The sequence below is a fragment of the Macaca mulatta genome, chromosome 2, assembly GCF_049350105.2.
Source record: "Macaca mulatta isolate MMU2019108-1 chromosome 2, T2T-MMU8v2.0, whole genome shotgun sequence".
Classification (NCBI taxonomy): Eukaryota; Metazoa; Chordata; class Mammalia; order Primates; family Cercopithecidae; genus Macaca; species Macaca mulatta.
The window spans coordinates 166,254,224-166,273,675 of NC_133407.1; positions in this window are offsets into that span (position 1 = coordinate 166,254,224).

Sequence of the window (19,452 nt, forward strand, 5' to 3'; positions counted from 1 at the left end):
TTTGGGTAGCTAATTAATTTAATGATCTCATCAACTTAAAAAATAGCAAGTAAAAGTAAGTGATCTTGAGACTAATTAACAGGGCAATGATGGGAGAGGAGAGAATTATACAAAATAGATGACAGTGCCCTTATTTCTGTCAAAATTTTCATGGAAAAAATGTAATCACTATTTTGCCTTTGTTATTTGTAGCTTGAAATGTACTCTCTATATACATTACATTTTATCTTAGCAGTTGAAAATAATTTATAAATGTAAAATTATCTATCCTCTTTACATCTCAATAAACTAGAAAGAAAATTTTTGCAATGAGAGTTGGCAGACAGAAAACAGAGTCAAAGGTGGGTGCATAGCAGTTTAATGATGGCCAAGGAATGATTAATATGGAAGTGATAGTGCTTTCCTAAATGAGATCAATAGTGAACATAAAGAGACTATTTTATCTTTCTACAAATGTCTATGCTTTTATTTCAAACTATGTTGATATGATAAATTAAAATAGATATAAATGTCCTTTATTTAATGCATGATTATTCTTAGCACATTTTTACCATGAGACTTCAGTGGTATATACTAAGAGTTGGGGGCTGGAAGTGTCTTCCTCAGAGAACAAGAGTCTTTTATCACTGGCTCTGTTTTTAATTAACTACTACATGTTTATAGTAAAAATTTGACCAACTTTTTATTGATTTTACAATTGTTTTCAAATTATTGGCAACTAATCCCCTTATTCTTGGCCCCTGGGGGAGAGTCATCCTACTATGTTGCCCTTGGCCCATCATGGACAAGGCTGACATTTCTTGAGGTGCCAAGTAATCCTGTGAGAAAGGGGATATTGTCTGTATTTTACAGATGGTAACACAGGTAGAAAATGTTAATTGGCACAACATCTTGTATCTTATAAGTTGTGAAAGGAAGCAATCTGATTTCAGACCCCACTCGGAAGTGCCACATTCTGCTGTCTATATAAACATATAGTGTACTCACTGTGTTGTAGCATATTCAGCTAAGGTTAGCCTTATTTTCCATTTTCCTTGTGAATTGATAGTTTTCAAGTTATGTGCATATTTCAAAGCTAAATTACAAATTGTAGTACATCAGTATAGGTTTACACATTTGATTTGACTGATTTTCTCATTTTTTTTTACATCATTTAATGAAATTCCTTATGGACTTATATTTTCTATCACCAACTCATTAGTATAGTAAATTGAGTACAGTATACACTGCATCAGGCTCATATAATCAAGCTCTTTTGTCAGATGAGGTCAGATGGTCTTAAAGTTTGAAACTACCCCAACAAATACTTCAGTGATACCAACAAGCAGTCATTTTATTGGTCAGATATTTGCCATTAACTTGTAAGAGTTGTCAACTTGTCTTCCGAATCAGGCTTTAGGGCACACGTAGAGGGAGGAAAACGGTTTGTTGGAGCTTCTGGTATGTAGTAGTTTCACAGATGTATTCAACTATATTCTGAGGTTTTCATTACTTATTCAACCATTATTGCAACTAGAGGGGCTATTGCTGAGGAGGTTTTGTGACAGTCTCAGTTTAGTGAGGCATAAATCTGTTACTTGAACAATTATTTCAAATTCATATATAGTAAAGGAAATGCAGGAGTTTAAGAATTGTCATTTTTTGTTATAAACTTGGTTTCTGTCAAATTGTATCTGTGCTACCATGTACCAGTTTATATCATTTCAGTTGCTATTTTCATGATATCATTATCATCATCATCAATGTCGTTAATACCCTTTCTATACGCTTTAAATTCTGTTTCTATTTTGTATTTCAGGAGATATTTTAAGATGTCTTGAAAATCTAAAATTAAAAAAAATACTCTAAATAAAAGCTTTAAGTGCCTTGTCTAGTTGGTTATATGGGTACTCAGTTGGTTTAAAAAAAACTTAGAAATTGCCATTCAAATGAATATTAGTTTATGCATTTAACATTTAATGAGCACTTCCTGTGAACCAATAATATATTAGGTCTTACATATAGAGACAAAGATAGAATATTTGCACAGAGCTCACAGGTAGTGAAGTAGAGAGAGACCAGTACACAGAAATTAAATATGGCATGGTAAGTGCTCTTATAGGACCAAGCAGCAGAAAGGTTTTTGGATACTAAGACCACAAATTCGAAATGTCCTGGATTATCTATTGATGTTATAATCATGACAGAAGAAAAAAAAAATATTTCCCATTTGTCCATTAAGTATGGTCTTACAGTTTTCTTGCTACAAAGGGCAGAGTATAGGGTCCTTTAGCCTTACCTATAACCAAGGCTGAGGTCTAGATCAGCAGTGAAACATCTCATGTATTCCTCTTAGAACTCCTACTGATGCACTTAATAGCATAATTGATGCACTTAATAGCATCTGCATTCAGTTGTCTAGAAAGTGAAACCTGGGAGTGAAGAGTATAAAAGTAGAGTGGAATTATAACAGCAATATTAGCAGAGGAGAGAGAAGACAATGAAACCATCAAATGGTCTGCCAACTCCATATACATGGAAGAGCAAATACTGCCCAGTGTCACTACTTTCTACAACATGTTTCTTTCCCTCTCTGCAGGAAGAGTAGATAAGACCATTGGCTTTAGCAACTTACTATTTGAGAAACTGAGAGTCTTTCCCTTCCATATTTATAATACTAGGATGAGTATGTTTTTTTACCTAAGTGATGGAATGATAGTTACTTTTTGCCTTTAGATGGTACTTGAAGTCATCTTTACCTGTGGAATAAACACTATGCAATACTTGGAGCCAAAGGCCTAGGACCATTAAAATAGAAGTCATTGTTGCTTCCCTAAGCACTTTTTCTTTTTCTTTCTTTCTTTTATTTTTTCTTTTTCTTTTTTTTTTTTTTTTTTTTGACATAGTCTTGCTCTGTTGCCTAGGCTGGAGTGCAATGGTGCGATCCCAGCTCACTGCAACCTCCACCTCCCAGGTTCAAGCAATTCTCCTATCTCAGCTTCCGGAATAGCTGAGATTACAGGCACCTGCCACCACGCCCAGAAAATTTTTTTATTTTTAGTCAAAATGGGGTTTCACCGTGTTGGCCAGGCTGGTCTCAAACTCCTGACCTCAAGTGATCTGCCCGTCTCGGCCTCCCAAAATGCTGGGATTGCAGGTGTGAGCCACCACACCTGTTGTTTCTCCTTTCAGATTTTACCCCATCAGCAAGACTTGTCCCAGGATTGTTCATGGTGAAGACTATTTGTATAGCACACTTCTACTCCAGTATTGACATTTTAGCACAGAAATAAGCCATCTATAAGCATATTATTGTAACAACTAGAATTCTAGCTAATTTTAAATATCTAAAATTTTTTAATGCTTTAGATATCCCAGAGTTGATTTTTGATTGTCTATTGACAGTTTTTTTAAAGCATATGTACCCCACTTATATTTTTCCAGACTTTATGAACACATTTTCCTTCTATTTCTTTACCACCACTATAATGCAAAAGGTAAGAAAAACGAGATTTCATCCTGGTCCTTGATGCCAAACATAATAAGTTTCCAAAATGATCCAGATGTTCTAATGATGTTCCACTGTCCATTTTCACTTTGATTATAAACATAGATCAGGTTTTATGCCCTGAACCTATGTATCATTACCTTACTTTAACTTAAATTTCTTGACATTTCATTATATGAAGTATTATTTTTTTGTCACCACAGTTCCATTTCACAGTATTGGGATTCTAAACAACTAGCAGAACGGAGATATATCACCAGGAAAGTAGGCCATAAATAGGTTTGTGTTCATGGTGGACTATTATAAAAAGCAATTGTGTAGATATATGGCCAATATTGCTATAGTCATAGTGTAGGCAGACCTCCTAATCTTCAATTTGAAATGATTTTTTTCTTTTCTTAATCCTAAGACTGCTGATATCAGTCTCATATAATATCTTTTTTCATAATACTGAGCATCGATTTTCTTATATTTTTAATTGAATGCTGAGTCACCATCATTTTGCAGCAGGTGCTAGGTGTACCACATAGAAGATTTGCATGCTATGTATCTGGTGGATATTACTTCTTTGGCTGTGCAGCTATCACAGAGAATGTAGTCGTTCATAGGATACCATTAGAGAATGTCTTGTGAACTAACCATGTGTATCAGAGTTTAGAAACCATACAGTGACTCCAGAAATACAGGTCACTTCAGAGCATGATATGAATGTATTGCAAAGTGATATAAATTTCCTTTTTTTTTTCGGCCACTACTGAATATTAATTTCTTTCCCCTGCAGCTCTTTTACCTCTGTCCTCTGATTTCCCCACAGCTTCTAACAACCTCCAATGTTAAAGTGGGGGAGAAAGTACATTTGTATTTATGTTTATGGCAGAATGTGCCTACATTATTATGTATAAATATAGAGACATTTAATATTCATAGTAGTACACACAGAGACATTTGCATATTCTTTGCTGCAGCCTCTGCTAAACACTCTAGCTTACTTTAAAACCTGGCTGATGTAGCTTAATGTGACTTCCCAGGTGACAAGAATCTCAGCAGGTTGTTGAGAAATATTTGTCTAAAATGTTTTCCTTCTAGAGGGGCTGAGGTACTATTCTTTTTGGCCATCCCATCTGATCCTATTCTTTCAAATTATCCCAGTGGTACCCATTGGGTCAATGTAGGCACATGGATGAGTGCTGGAAAATAATTATAATTTTACCATCTTCTTCTAACTGTGTTCGCCCTCAGGACAAGTGGTAAAATACCACCTCCGCCAGCCCTGACATCCATCATTGTAATGAGCTACAAAATCAATCTGTAATTGACAAAAGCATTTTTAATCAAAGTATGAGGCATTTAGAGTCTCCAGATACTGCCCTTTTGTCTTACGTCAGTATTTACTTTATAGCAGGATGGGAGATATTTGATTTTGTTCAAGAGCGTGAGCTATTACTGCAAAGGAACACAGATATGCTTTTCAGAAATTCCTCCCACCCACCTCCCCTCCTACCCCCACAAACATAAGACAACATAATCCCTGAGTTCTGTCACAAAACATCAAGTTGAGAAGCTCATGCTTTCCTATTTTAGAGGGAAGAAAGGCTTGTATTTTGTGAATGATTCTGCCAGTGCTTTCTGCCAATTGTCTCTTTACAACAAATTACTACTCTTTGACTTAAGCTACCACCATATATGCAGAAACTGTAATCCAGAAGGCTACTTTTCTTGGCCCCTCCTTCCAGTTACTTGGCTTTGTTTAGGCATCACAAAACATTCCTTTCAGTAGTACTGGTTTTCCTTGGTCAAGTTAAACTCCCCAAAGCATAATGATATTTGGACATTTTAGGTAACTACCCATGAAAAGTTTTAATATGTTTCCAAGTGGCAGTAATTATAGCCAAAGGCAACATATTTATGGGTACATGCAATGATTTTCTGGGCATGAGTTCTTATGTTTTTATGGGATGTGTTCCAGATATTTAGTGTCAACTCTTCAGTTTGGGAACCACATTAGTATCATCTGTTGGAAAGCAAAATTCTTGGATACTGAACCATGCCCAGAATCTCCTGGATACTTTGGCCTTACTGTTTATATATGCAAGAGAAGCTACCTCACTATCTGGACACAGAGAACAATGTATTTTCAAGGAAAATTATCCAAAGGTTGCAATAATAGCTGCACCACAATTTATATAATCTGATGTTCTCATGTATGGATGTTATGGTTAATATTGTGTGTGTGTGTGTGTGTGTGTGTGTGTGTGTGTGTGTTGTAAGTCTGAGCTGGCAACTTAAAATCTTATCTAAATGATTTTAACATTCCTAGAAACTTAAATTAAATATTTTAAACATTTATTCTTTTTTTTACTTCTTACTTTGTTCTTCTACTTTGATGTTAAGTTCTGGGGATACATGTGCAGGTTTGTAACGTGAGTAAATTGTACATCACTGAGGCTTGGTGTATGAATGGGCATTTTAGATATCTTCACTACCGTCACTCAGGTAGTGAAGATAGTACCTGATAGGTAGCCTTCCAACCCACAGTCCTCTCCCACCACCCTCCTCCTTCAAGCAGTCCCTAGTGTCTATGTGGTACCTATACACTGTGGAATACTATGCAACCATTACAAAAGGACAAATTGGTTTCATTTGCCGCAATATGGATGCAGCTGGAGGCCATTATCCTAAGCAAACTAACACATGAACAGAAACCTAAGTATGGCTTGTTCTCACCTATAGGTGGGAATTAAATATTGAATACACTGATTTTTTAAGAATATATTACCTCTATGTAAACTAATAAACATTGCTTATAATGTAATATTTAAGAAGTACTTACTCAATGTCAAGCACTGTGATGAGTACATTATGACTATCACCACATACAATTTTCTCAACAATTCTATGAGCTAGATCTTACCATTGTTCCCACTTCATAGGCATGGAAACTGAGGATTAGAGAAGTGATATAATTTGTTCAAGGTCACATAGCTTAGAAGCAGTGAAAATATGATTGAACACAGGTTATCTGACTCCAAGACCCAAACTTTTATCTCCTACTTTGATAAAGGATTAGTAGACATATCACCTCATGTTATTCATCATGCTACACATTTTTATTGGTTTCAAGAAAGCCCATTCTCAGTTATACGTTTTCTTGACTTTTGTTCATAGAAACACTGCCCAATTTACTTAAATTTATTTTCAGTTTGCTTAAACTTGTACAGATAGCAGTAAAGAAACCACTTTGTATCCTTGGTTTTAGTTGGGTTTTACAATCTAAGAGATAAATATTAAATATTAAAATTAGAACTGTGTTGCCGGTGCAGGTATACTGATGTATCTATTTTGGGTCTATCGATGCTTTTGCTTAGAAGAAAAGTCATGTTAATGAAAAATCATGGCCGGGCACGGTGGCTCACACCTGTAATCCCCGCACTTTGGGAGGCCGAGGTAGGCAGATCACAAGGTGAGGAGATCAAGACCATCCTTGCCAACATACTGAAACCCTATCTCTACTAAAATACAAAAAAGTAGCTGGGCATGGTGGTGCTCACCTGTAGTCCCAGTTACTTGAGCGGCTGAGGCAGGGGAATGGTTTGAACCTAGGAAGTGGAGGTTGCAGTGAGCCAAGATGGTGCCACTGCACTCCGGCCTGGCGACAGAGCATGATTCTGTCTCAAAAAAAAAAAAAAAAAAGAAAAAGAAAAAAAGAAAAATCACATTAGACTAATAAAACTTAACTTTTCCTTGGAAAGAGCAGTTGTTAAAGGGGAGTAGATATGAAAGTAGAGTTGCAGTATAGAACACCCTTACTCTGATAGCTATCCCCTAACATGTTTGGGAGCAGTTTGGTGAGTTCTTAAATGAAAAATGAGATTCAGTATGTCCTTCAGTCTATATGTCTATGAAATACACTTAGTAGCAAAGATGGCAGCTTTTGCCTGGAAGTTCATGTTGCATAACACCTTGTTCTCACTGACATAGCTATTGCTTATTAATAGATAAGTGTTATTATTAAACATATGTTATTTTGTTGAGTATGTCTTGTCAGTACAGCATGGGCAATTTGCACATAGTTATCCACACTTAAAAATTCCGAACTCCTGAACATTCACCATAGTAACAGATACCACATTCTCACGTTGATGAATACTTATTTATTCTGATACTGTGATTAAGATAAAAAATATGCCTTTTTAGCATTTGATGCACATTTGGAAAAGCATTGATTGACCCAAATGCATGTCACTTGCTAATTAATATTTAAAAGAATTCCATGGTGTATATGCACCACATTTTCCTTATCCAGTCTATCATTGATGGGCATTTGTGTTGGTTCCATGTCCTTGCTGTTGTGAATTGTGCTGCAATGAACATATGTGTGTGTGTGTCTTTATAATAGAACAATTTATATTCCCTTGGGTATATACCCAGTAATGAGATTGCTGGGTCGAATGGTAGTTCTGTATTTATGTCTTTGAGCAATTGCCAGTCTTCCACAATGGTTGAACTAATTTACACTTCTACCAACAGTGTAAGTGTTCCTTTTTCTCCACAACCTCACCAGCATCTGTTATTTTTTGACTTTTTAAAAATAGGCATTCTGACTAGTGTGAGACAGTGTCTCATTGAGATTTTGATTTGCATTTCTCTAATGATCAGTGACGTTGAGCTTTTTTTCACATGATTGTTGGCTGCAGGTATGTCTTCTTTTGAGAAGTGCCTTTTCATGTCCTTTGCCCTCTTTTAACTGAGGTTTTTTTTTTTTTTTTTTCTTGTAAATTTGTTTAAGTTCCTTATAGATGCTGGATATTAGACCTTTGTCAGGCACATAGTTTGCAAAAAATTTCTCCCATTCCGCAGGTTGTCTGTTTTCTCTGTTGATAGTTTTGCTGTGCAGAAGCTCTTTAATTAGATCCCATTTGTCAATTTTTACTTTTGTTGCAATTGTTTTTGGTGTCTTCATCATGAAATCTTTGCCTGTGCCTATATCCTGAGTGGTATTTGCCAAAGTTGTCTTCCAGGGTTTTTATAGTTTTGGATTTTACATTTAAGTCTTTAATCCATCTTGAGTTAATTTTTGTATATGCCTTGGTTATTCTCGCTCTTTTTTTTTTTTTTTTGGTTCCATATGAATTTTTAAATAGATTTTTCTGTTCTGCAAAGAATGTCAGTCCACGCATAAGCTTAAAATAATAGGATGGAGAAAAATCTACCAAGCAAATGGAAAACAGAAAAAAGCACGGGTTCCAATCCTCCTTTCAAACAAAACAGATGCTCAACCAATAAAGATCAAAAAAGACAAAGAAAGACTTTACATAATGGTAAAGGGTTCAATTCAACAAGAAGATCTAATTATCCTAAATATATATGCACCCAACACAGGAGCACCGAGATGCATAAAGCAAGTTCTTAGAGACCTTCTAAGGGATTTAAACCCCCACACAAAAGTAGTGGGAGACTTTAACACCCCAACTCACAATATTAGAGTCTTCCAAACAGGCATGCCTCCTGTTGCACAAATGGATGTACATAAGTTGATGCAGAAAGGTGAAAGAAAGACATTGATTGACATGCCTAGAAAATATGAGGGGAAAATCTGTATTTTTATTACAGTAGAGGTAAGTAGTATTGTTCCTATCTAAAACCATCATTGGAATTGACAAGAGTTAGAACTCTTGGCCACCTATTGACCTGAACTAGACTCTCCTTAATGACATTCAGATCAGAATAACAATCAGAGTAAAGGGCACAGGCCCATGATGTCAGTTCCAATGGAGCCTGTACTAACTGGGATATGCATTATCCTTCTCTCTTAATATTTATCAGCACTGATACGGCAGATTATGGTTTCCAACACATTTGACTGCTAATAAATTGATCACAATGCATCTGGGAATTAGTGAGTATATCACAGGCAGGTCTCAATTATTCAAGTTGATGGAGAGAAGACTTCAAAATGGAAGTATAACATGTTAAAAATCCTTATATAGCTTTATACTTCCTTCATATCTGCTTACTTCCTTCAGCTGCTTGTTGCCATTTCCAGGAACAGCTTGCAGTCAAACTGATGAAATTGGTTTCCAAGAAACTGGAATGTAGATTGAGAATAAAGTTCAAGAGTCCTATGGCCTAATCCCAGCCTCACTGCTGACAGTTTTTGGAAAAACACTGTTTTCCAGACCTTGACTCTAATATTTACAAAATGAGTAAAAATCCTTCTCATGTGTGTTTTAGGGGTATGTTGAAACAGTAAATAGTACATTAGCTAATGTATTACAAGTCGATAAACCAGACTCTTCAGAAATGTCAGCTACTTTGGAAACAGTAAATTAAATATGTTATTTTATTGTTTTACATTTTTGATGAGTAAAATTCTCTACAACATAAAAATAAATAGCTGACTTTACAATCTGTGGTCCCTGGACCAAATCTCTCCTACCTTCCACTCCGGGATCTTCTGAGGCAGTCCACCTAGTAGCATGCTATTGTAGAAAGAATGTTGATTTGACATTTATAAGATCAGGGTTCTCATCCTACCTGAATCACTAATTAATTATATGATCTTTGGCAAGTGTCTGTCTGTATTTATTTATTTATTTATTTATTTTACTTGAATCATCAAGATGATTTAATTGACATTTATAAAACACTCCACCCAACAATAGAAAACATATTATTTCCAAGTACACATGGATCATTTATCAAGATTGATTATATTCTGGTCCATAAAACAAATTTCAATAAATTTATTTTTATTTCAGTAGTCTTTGAGGAACAAGTGGTGTTTGGTTACATGGATCATCTCTGTCCCTTTATATCTGAGTTCCTCCATCTACATAATTTGAAAATTGAATTAAATGTAGCTCTGGTGTGTTCAACTCAAGGAGTTCTTTTTATTACCTATTCTCATATATTTTATTTAGAAATATTTGGCTTATGAAAATCAGTCAAATTTTTTCATTTTTATTAAGAATGTTTTTATTGAATATATATTAAAAGAGTGAAAACAGCAGAAAAGATAACAAAAAAGTTATTTATTCGATAATATGGTTGCTATTTTCATGTTCCAGGAGAGGCTTAATTTATACTAGGGCTTTGAAATATTAGAAACAGATTATGATCCTCTTCACTACGCTAGTAGGCCTTTTGAAAAAACAGGAGTCTATAAAGACTCTGAATCACAGGACTTGACTGTCTTTAAGGTAACGTCTAGTTCAAACTCCCTATGATTGTAAGTATTAATCCTTAGTCATCAACCGTATATTTTGATTTTAAGCTAGGTTTTTCTTGTCTTCTAAGTGACCAGAGGTTGCCATTTGGACGTTCTGAAATAAGCTTCATAAAGTTAGCAATCTTCCTATTTGGTAGCCGCCTCTTCCTGTGTATCTTAGAATCTTGGACTCATTCATCCCACTAGTAATATGATAAAAGACACTGAAGCTGATGGTGAAATTAAATAGTCAAATGGCCTGGATGGATTTATGTACAAACCAGCCTGAAAGATAATTTCTATAACCCTTATTTCATCAATAGAAAATGCTCTTGAAAAATAAAATTTTAGGAGTAAGTGTTTAAATTAATGAAGTCTTCCTAGCCAGAGTGTAGAGGAATCCGAGCATTGGGAAGTTTTCACTTGCATTGTAATGTGAACTGTCTTAGCACTGGGGTTGCCTAAGTTAGAGGACGGATCATCTTTCTTTAGTTCTAGGTCCAAGAAATGCTATGAACTTGCCCCATCAGACCTCAACAGTCTTATCTGCCTTCATTCCTCCTTATACACTGGAGTATCAGGCAAAACTAAATGGCTTGTTGCTCCTCAACAGTGCTAACGGCCTTGCCTCAGTGTCTTCCTTTACACCATTCCCAACACCTAGACACAATCACATCTCTAAATTCAACCCACTCTTCAAAGCCATGCTCAAAAATGAGTTCTACCATGAAGCATTACTACACTACTCCACCCCAGTCAAAGTATTATTGCGTCATATCATACCATGTTGTGAACTCATAGCAGTTTCTTGTAATTCTCCTTCACTCACCCTAGTGGACATTTTACTTACATTCCCAGTAAGTGTGCCACCTTGGCTTTCTCTCTCCTATCCGGATCCAGTCTCCTTTAGCATGAAAACTAGAACATACTCATCTTCGTATTATTATAGTAGTACCTTGTGCTTATGAGTCGCACAGCTAATATATGTTGAATGACTAAATGTATGTTATTCAGTCAGAAAGTCAAGGTATTATCTGATTATGGCTATAATGATTTAGAAAAGAATCACTCCAGATTCAGTACTCTTTATGTGTATACTTCTTTTTCTGATGATAATTAAAGAAGACCCATCAATTCCCCTTCTTGTTAATTCTATTCCCCACTTGGGCAGTTTTGTTAACAAGAATTTGCCAACAAAGCAACAAGGCAAATTCAAAAGACTAAGAAAAAAATAAACACAGCAGACTTACAGCGCTTGAAAAAAACAAAAGATGTTGACATCATTCATCCTCTGGATACTTGTTCTACTTGCCGTTTTGGTATAAGGACAAGTTTTTTTTTTTTCCTATACTAATGTACCACATTATATTCTTTGTAAATGAAAAGAGAAGAAAGACGAGGAGATAGTTCACACTTAAGATAGTTTTGGAAACGCGGTGACAAATTCAGTTATAGTCCATGAAGATAATGCCAAGCACACAGGCAGCTGAAAGGCCACGCTGGGTAGGCTGTTCTGCCTTTTCCTGAAAATCTGAACCAGTTCCAGTTCTTTTTTTTTTCCTTTGTGATGAGAAAGTGTGATTGAAAATCATACAAGCGTGGTTTTAAAATCATCTTAATGAGGTAATTAAAGGCTGCAAAAATACAATATCTCATTTAAGAAAGTCATAAAATCACAATCAATCAATTTTTGGATCCCAGAGGTGTGTGAGAAAAGGGACAATAAAAATTTTATTACATTATCAATCTGGCTTCTCTATAACTTATTAAAAGAATATTCTTTTTCACACTGTGCTTTTCTGTGAGTCACTGAAGGTTGGCCATTTGCTCAAGCAAATGCTCAACAATTATCAGAAAGCTGGAGAAAAACAGAACCAGCCACCCCTGTGACAGTGTCCTCAGATTGTACTGCTCTACCCTCAGCTGCTTTTATTTTGTCTCAAACTGACCTATCCTGCTCACTACCACCAGGTATAGTATAGTAGTGGCTAGCAGTATAGCCTCTGGAGTCAGAGAGCCTGGGTTGAGGTTTTATCTCTACCACTCACAAGTAGCTAATGTAGTTATTCAGCCTCTTTAGACCTTAGGGTTCTGGCTGTACAATGCAGTTACAAATAATATCTGCCTCATGGGGATGCTTTGAGGATTAAATGAGATGATGTACATAAAGTGCTAACCACAGTGGTTGGCAAGTGATCACTACTTTAGGTAAGCCGCAGTAACTCGTATGTTCCTCCCCGAGAAAGAATCCAGTTAAGCTCCGTTGTTCTTCCCCTCCACTCATTTTCCACAGCCTGAATCTATATTTGCTAGTGCTCCCAGACACTTGTGGAATGCACATTATCTGTCTTTCTTGCTTATCTGAACCGCCAGGTAACACAGGCATGACAGCCTCTCTCATGCTCTCCCTCCATCGTGTCTAGTCTATTTCTCCCCTTTTAATGCCTCTCTTCTTGTGATCTGAGCAGTAGTGTTCATATTGCATCCTCACTGCCTTTGCATTCCCTGTTCCTACCAAAATCGGTCTCAATTGTCATTGCTCCTTGTTGGAATACTTGATGGGCTTACCACCGCCGAGGCTGGAACTGGTCCCAACTAGCTCTGCAGTCCCCAGACAACTCAGGACTAAAACAGAAGTTGTTTTCAGAAGAGTTTTATTTGGAAGGTCATAGAGAGCTCACTGACACAGGGGCTGAGTGAAGCTGAGTCCAGGCAGGAAATGGAGATGAACAGAAGGGGGACATCGAAGTAGCAAAGCATGAATATGCTGGAAGGAGTGAGTGAGAGCAAAGGAGACTAAGAGATATGACAATACAAGGAAAGATGCAAGAATTCTCAAGGAAAAACCTGGAGAAGCTTTACTGCAAGGTGGGGATATAGAAGCTAAAAATGAGAGGAATATATTAGAAATTACTAATGGACAAATATGAAAGCTACAGAACATAGTCAATAGAGGAAAAATAATGGGAAGCTAGACGTAATCATAAGATAAATAAGATGGGTGGAGGTAATGAGATATCCAAATTTTACAAGTTAGCATGTTGCATTCCATCAGCTCTCTGTGAGATGTGTAATCTGGAAAATTCCTATGGGGACCAAAACAATGTTGACATGGCCACGAGGCCACTAGAGCTAGAGGAAGAACTTTTTGTTTCTCAGAATTTCTGTTAGTAATTTAAAAATTAGCATGTTTTAAACTAGCATACAAAGAAAATACCAAAGGAATCAAGGAAAATTATATTGAATTTTGAAGGAACAATGTGAATGGATAGTTTGAAAATAGCAAGTATTTTTATATTGTGAGTGAAATGGGTTAAATGTTCTGAGATAGTTCAGAAAAAGAACAGCATACTACCACAGGGGGCAGCAGAGTAGTCCCTAAAGGGGATTCATATAATTACTGTTGCTATCTTCAGTGTTGTTGCTGTTATTGTCATTGCTACTCTAGAAGTTATCCAGCATTGTGTAGTTATTGTTTTAAGCATTGTGAATGTAGATGTCTCCATCTTCTAGTGTTATATTTTACATTATTTGTAATTTCATTAGTTTCAGTTAATGTAAGGTGATAAAATATTTCTCTGAAAATGTAAGTCATTTACATTTTAAAACCAAACTTACAGATTGTCACTACTCCCAGTGTTTTTCGCAGTGGCTTGATCCAACCCCAGTTGGGGCACGAGAGATAGATGTTACTCAGAGCATAGAAAGCAGAGAAGGTGCATAGGATCACATCAGGAAGCACTGCCCACATCCTGAAACCACCGTAAGGCATCAGAAGGAGAAAGCCACCTGGTGTGTAATGGTGCATAGTGACACTTCACATAGGCCTATAACTGGGATTTGGGTAGCTCAAGTTTTCAACCTTCTGTGCCTATTTAGCTCATTCAAGCATTTGTCAAATATCATTTGAAGGAAACTTCAATTATATGCACTCTCTTTATTTCTAAGCAAGAGACTGCTTTGAATCCCTGCTTCATTTTTCACTCTCACAGACTTTAATATATACCTGTATGGAAAAGGAGGGAATTTCCTTTCTGGACAGGCAACTTCTAGTTTTCTTTCTGGGATCTATCTGGGCTCTTCACTACTAAGTGGTCCAAAGGGATCTCTAAGCAAAAGCAATTCTAGGAAGAGAAACCTCTAAAGTCTCAGGAAATTCCAGACTTCCAAGTTCTAAGGTCTTCCTCATGCAACACATATACATACATAGCTATAGTCCCTCAAAGTTTTGAAACCTTCTGCATTTCTTACCGAGCTTCATCACCTTTCTTACAAAAAGTTAGACCCCCAAAAGGTGAGATAAAATACTGTTGTACTTCTCAGACCTTTTCAGTCTATATTATTCAGTTTTAAAAATGTATGGCAACCTCCACTTTATGTGACAAAATCACATCTGACTAGCTCGGTTATACAGAGTGTGAAACTTATAATTTTGGGCTCAATATTTTAATTCCATTGTGTATTAATTCTCGTTGTTTTTTTTTCCCTTTTTTTTTTTCTCTTGGCCAGATGCCTCAAAATACACTTGAATTGATCACAGAATACCGAGAGACATAATATTCTTGAATTAATGCATTTGTAATACACAGCACACCCAGACAAAAATAACCCTTCTTATAACAGCATTTGGAGAGGATGCTCCTTGCCTGATTTTTCTCAGTTTTGAATACCAGAATTTTGACTCTAATAGAAAAGGATTAAGTTATGCGTTATTTTTATATGGAAAATGCTAAGACAGATTCTCATCTTGGACCCGATGGAAATGTCTAAATAATTTGCTAAGAATGACTGTTAGAAAAATTTGAAACACACTTTACTCAGATTTGTATATACCACAACAGAGAAAGAAAAGCCTGACACTGTCTCGTTTTCTCTCTCTCAAAAACAAATTAATTGGCCACTCTTTGAGACATGAGAGTTTTCTCATGCTTCATCTGGAGCCTCATCCTTGTATTAGCATTCAAAGTGAAGATTCCAGGACTTCCGTTCCTGTACTGTGATGCCGTGTTTTCTCTCAAGGCTCCATAACAAAGTTTAAACCTTTTATTGTTCACTTTTTCAAAATATATTCTTTAGTACTGAACTATATAAGCTCATTCATTTAGAAAAACTATATAAGGCTTCAGCTCAGTCCTCTAATCTGTGGAGTCTGAGGCTTTTATTTTTGTCTTCAGAGATAACAGCATTCTGTATTCAGGTTCTGATATTAGGAAAAAACAATTTTTCCCTTTAGGTGGAAAGACGCGTCCTGCTTAGGTCTGTACTGAAAACAAATCCCCCATTTTTTTTTTCAGTACCTTGTCTCTTCCTAGTTAATACCATTAAACATTGTCCTGGTGACAATAGCTCAAGATGCTTCCACTGAATCATTTTATGCTGACTATAGAATAAGCACATCTTTGAATACTATACTAAAGACAACCTATAGCATTGGATCACTTTTCATTAGTAGCTTTTCCAGAAGAAGAAAAAGGAATTATTACTAGGGCAAAGTGGTCCAATTAAAACCACCTACAATCCTACCACCTAATGATAACTGTTGTTAATAATAAATAATATTTTGGTGCATCTTCCAGTCTTTTTAAATGAATAAGTATATATATATATATGTAAATATATATATACACACACACACATATACGTTTTCTTAGAAAAATTGAATCCTTTCTGCATATATTTTTGCTGCCTGCTATTGAAAAGAAAAAAAATATGTCAAGAATGATTTCTTAGCTCATCAAATACTCTTCTACATCTTTTACCTCTTTTTAACTTTCATGTGCTTTGACCTCTCTTCAATAAATAAATAAAAATTAAAATTGCGGTACAAAACTGAAGTCTACACACCTTGAAAACTTTCTACAATGATTAAATAGTCAGATTACCAGTGGCAGGACATTTCTTCACTCAGTCCCAGAAGACCATTCCGAACTGTATCTCTAATTAGGTCAACTAATTTTTGAATAAAAAGGGGCACCACTGCACCAAAGGGCAAGATGCTGGAAACAGTAGAGGAAGGGTTAAATAGAATAGATTAATAGTTTTAATTAGCCTTTATTATATTTGTCCAATTTTTGTTGCAGAGAATAGAATCTACTCTAGGTCACGTAAGCAAGAAGGGCTCTCTCAAAGAAAAATACAAGCTTATGAATCACATGGGTAGGTTGAAAAAATAGATTTTAGACTGAATTTTCAGTTTAATAGTCTGTCTTTCGGACATACCATTAAACTATCACACCAAGGGAGGCAGTGCCTCTTCTATGATGAGGAGGCCACCGGCTCTAGAAGCTCTAAGAAAATTTCCATTGCTGCTGACTAGTTCAAAACCATGTTACATCTGAACAAGATGTTCCCAAATAGAAGAAGCTTCAGTGGAATGATTCCTCACCCTGCTTCTCAGTTCCCATGAAGCTAGTGATTGGACACTGCAACCTCTGCTAACACTGCTGTCAAACAACCAAATGCCTCTACATCTCTCCTCATTTCCACTTTCCAAATCTAACCAAAGTGATCTGACTAGCAAACTCTAAATTACATCTGAAAATCTAGTGACAAGGAGGTCTTGGAAATATAGTTTTTAGTGTTGTAACTTTGGCATTATATGACGGTGTATGCTATAAGAACACTGAATGAATGTATGATATCAATCCATGCTATCCACAACAGAAATCTAAAATACTTTGGGAAGATTTATTCACTTATCTTCTTTAAAATGCTTTCCAACTTGCTGGATGGTAACAAAATTTTAGACCAGTTTTGTAAAAGACAAATGTTTTTGTTGAACTGGAGATTGATCTAAACCCAATCTCTAGTCAAGACCTGAGGAATCAGGTGCTCACGATTAGGTAATTTTGGAAAACAGTGACTTTTAAAATGTAAAATATTAGTATTGCCTCAAAAAATGCTTGTAGAGTTAGAAAGAACAAGATCTCAACCTTACCAGGCATTTGGCAGATGACAAATACTTTATGAGTAAACCAATTACGGTAATTGGTTTTCCTAATAAAACATTTTCCTAATAAAAGTACTTATGTTAAAATACATTTAGGCCAGGCGTGATGGCTCACACTTGTAATCCCAGCACTTTGGGAGGCCAAAGTGGGCATATCACCTGAGGTCAGGAGTTCAAGACCAGCCTGGCCAACGTGGCAAAACCCCGTCTCTACTAAAAATACAAACATTAACCTAGTGTGCTGGTGAGCACATGTAATCCCAGCTACTTGGGAGGCTGAGGCAGGAGAATCGCTTGTACCCAAGAGACAGAGATTGCAGTCAGCTGAGATCATGCCACTGCCCTCCAGCCTAAGTGACAGAGTGAGAAACTGTCTCAAACATTTTAATAAATAAATAAACAAAATAAAACATTTTAAAAAGTACTTTTCATCTGGGGAAGTATATCTGCAAGATTTTTAATGCTTTCTGTATTTCATAGAACTATACAAGGCAAGAATGAAGAAAATGTAAAGAGATAAGATGCCTCTTTCTTGTCTGACTTTTATTTGTAATGATTCTGGTATCTTTTCTTCTGTAAGGAAACAAAAGCCATCTTCTTTCACTACTAACTGTATAAGGTTTAAATATTCCTCCCAAAAATTAACACAGCAGTTTTAAAGACGTTTGCCCAAGACTTCTAGGCCCCATAAAGCCTACAGCTATTTAGTACATTATTTTTTACAAGAAAATAATTCCAGTGACTCATTATTGATAACCCACATATTGTTTGAGTTGTTTTTCTCCTATCAAGTAACACTAGATTGCAATGCTCTATCTACACACTCTAATGCAGTCTCCTTAAAAGTTTACAGGAATGCAAGCTAAGATTATGTATATACTTTTTGGCAATAAGTCAAAATAAAGCTGACTCCCGGTGCAGCCTGATGAGAAAACCCCTTGGCGTGGTCAACACATACTAAGCAGATCTCATTCACTTCAGGTAGAAGTGAAACTAACATGCCCTGCTTTGCAACGGGTCTAAAAATTGTGTAATCATCAAGATTAGGGAAATTTTTCTAAGTCTTCCCTGAAGTGAGTGAAGAACCTCTAAGTTTACATTTTAGAGTTTCTTCAACTGGGAATCAAACCATTTCACCCTTTCTCATCACTAAGAGAAAACTGAGATAAAGATCTTGGTTCTTAGCTCTGTGGTCACCTGAGAACCACTACTGTGAACATTTGTTTGAGAATACCCTAGTTAGATGTCACTGAAGAAATTAATGTGGTTGATAATAACCAGAGGGGACTACTAATTTTAAAGGTGTGGCTGAAGGTGGTTTAAGATAAAAGAAGAAAAAGGGGAAATATAAGGATGTATTTCTACTTCTTAGTCTATTGGTACCTGATAGAAAAGAGCTTCTTGAACTCTTTCCTATTTCCCACTAACCACTTCCTCACTCCTTTCACACACACAAACACACACTTCATCTCTTCACGTCTTACTCCATGCTCATAGGTATCTTTGTCTTTCCACATAACATTAGTTGAAATATCAGCCATGTCATTTTGTAAAGTGAAGTGTAATGAATAGCTAATGTATTTTTTCACTTGGGCAGTACTTCAGAAATAAGGGGAGGTTTTTAAAATGGTAAATAGATAATCATTTAAAGATATGGGATAATGAAAAAAAGTTACTGTTTGCTTGAAATCTCCTTATACTTTTTAAACTGGAAGTTTAATTGAAGTTTAACAGATGATTAGTTCATAATATAGGTTAATTATTAGTAGTAATGAGATTTGCCCATAACAAACTGAATATTGTACCTTT